Genomic DNA, 2,683 nt, shown 5'->3' with positions numbered 1-2,683 from the left:
ATTTGGATGAAACCAATTGAATTGGAAAGAAGACTCAAAGATCTTTATTTCATAGGTAGAAGCTCTCCCAGTTCATTATATTAAGGGAGTTATGATCGTTCGATGTTGACCCAAAAATTCGATTGGCCTCAATAGTTTGTGTGTAGGAAATTTTCCTGCACATTTACTATTCCCAAATATCCCGACCACCGTTTTATAGTTTCGAACGTGCTCGATTATATCCGAAACCTATCCGTTTTTGGAAATCTTTATATCGTTGGAAAACTTATTCAATAACCTTCACATGGAACCATCGACGGGCAAATTCCGATATAAATAAAATAAAAAAATTAATTCTATATAAATAAGACCAATACACGTACTTGAATACGCCAATACATATACTTGAATACGGGGTGTTACATCCTTCCCCCCTTTAGGACATTCGTCCTCGAATGTTAGCGCAGTTATTCAACCGAAACAAGTTCCAGTCCATCATTAACATTCACATCATCACATAAATACTATGCATATATAAAAAAAATACTTACTTGTTAATGTTCTAACTCCCTTTCTTGAACTTCCTCTTCATCTTTGAACAAATGAGGGTACTTAGATTTTATTGCTTCCTCAGCTTCCCTTGTAATCTCTTCCCTTTGACGATTTTTCTAACGTACTTTCACCGATGCTATCTCTTTATTTCTCATCTTCTTAACTTGGCAATCTAGAATAGCAATAGGCACTTCCTCATAGGTAAGATCTTCCGCAACTTTCACATCCTCAGTAGAAGTGATATGGGATGGATCTCCGATGCACTTTCGAAGCATTGACATATGAAATACCGAATGTACTGATGAGAGCTCTTGGGGTAGCTCTAATTCATATGCAACTTGTCCAAACCTTCGAGTGATATTATACGGGCCCATATAACGTGGACTCAACTTCTTTTTCTTGCCAAATCTCATTACCCCTTTTATTGGTGATACCTTCAAAAATACCCAATCACCTATAGAAAACTCTAGCCCTTTCCTTCTACTATCCGCATATGACTTGTGTCGACTTTGGGCTATTTTCAGTCATTGCTGAATTACTTTAACCTTCTCTATGGCTTGATAAACAAGATCCAGTCCGAACAAAAGAGTTTCACCCACTTCGAACTATTCTACTGGTGATCTACACTTCCTTCCATATAAAGCTTCATATGGTGTCATTTTGATACTTGAATGATAGCTATTATTGGAGGCAAACTCAATAAGAGGTAAATGATCATCCCAGTTGCCCTTAAAATCTATTACGCAAGCTCGTAGCATATCTTCAAGTGTTTGGATGGTACGTTCTGCTTGTCCATCTGTTTGAGGGTGAAAAGTGTACTCAACTTCATTTGTGTTCCCAAACGCCTCTGAAAAGACTTCCAAAAGTTTGCGGTAAGTTGGGTTCCCCGATCTGATATAATAGAGATTGGCACTCCATGTAATCGGACTATCTCTTTAATGTACAGCTTCGCATACTCTTCAATTGTGTAAATGGTCCTAACTGGTAGGAAATGTGCGGATTTGGTAAGCCTATCAACAATCACCCATATAGAATCAAACTTCTAGGATGTACGAGGCAAACCAATAACGAAATCCATGTTGATCATGTCCCACTTTCAGCTTGGAAGATCAATGCATTGCATATAACCTCCGGGTTTTTGGTGCTCAACTTTAACTCTTTGATAATTTGGACATTCAGCTACAAATTCTGCAATGCTCTTCTTCATGTCATTCCACCAATACATATCTTTCAAATCTTGATACATTTTGGTTGATCCTGGATGAATGGAATACCTTGAACAATGTTCCTCTGTCATAATCTTCTTTCTTAGCCCGTTTACATCCGGCACACACAATCGATTTTAGCACTGAAGTACTCCTTCTCGCGTAAGCTTAAATACCTTGGTCGCACCACTCTGAACGTTCTCCTTAAGCTGTAATAAAATAGGATCTGCATATTGCTTCTCTTTCACTTCAGCTACTAATGAAGATTCCGCAGCATTACGTACGATAAGCTCTTTATCCGGAGTTTCAAGAAGGCGAACTCCCAAACTAGCTAATTGGTGAAGATCTTTAATCATCCCTTTCCTTTATTTAGGTGCCATCACAGCCTTACGACTTAACGCATTAGCTACCACATTTGCTCTCCCTGGATGGTACAAGATATCAACATCGCAGTCCTTTAATAGTTTAAGCCATCTCCGCTGCCTTAAATTTAGATCCTTCTGATTAAAAATGTATTGCAAGTTCTTATGGTCAGTATATATATCAACATGAACCCCATATAAGTAGTGGCACCATATCTTTAAAGCAAAAATAACTGCTGCCAGCTCAAGATCGTGTGTAGGATAATTTTTCTCATTTGGCCGCAATTGTCTAGAAACATATCCTATTACCTTACCATGCTGCATCAATACACATCCTAAACCAATTCTGGAAGCACCACAATACACTGTATACCCTTCGGTGCCTTCTGGAAGTACCAATACGGGTGTAGAAATCAACTTGTTCTTTAAATCTTGAAAACTCTTCTCACAGGCATCATTCTATTGGAATTTGGATGCTTTATGGGTTAGCTTGGTTAAGGGTGCTGAAATGGAAGAAAAGCCTTTAACAAACCTTCTATAATAACCGACCAACCCGAGAAAACTACGAATCTCCGTAGGCGTTAT

This window comes from Capsicum annuum, chromosome 11 (assembly GCF_002878395.1).
Source record: "Capsicum annuum cultivar UCD-10X-F1 chromosome 11, UCD10Xv1.1, whole genome shotgun sequence".
NCBI lineage: Eukaryota > Viridiplantae > Streptophyta > Magnoliopsida > Solanales > Solanaceae > Capsicum > Capsicum annuum.
Note: the sequence above shows the minus strand (reverse complement) of the source record.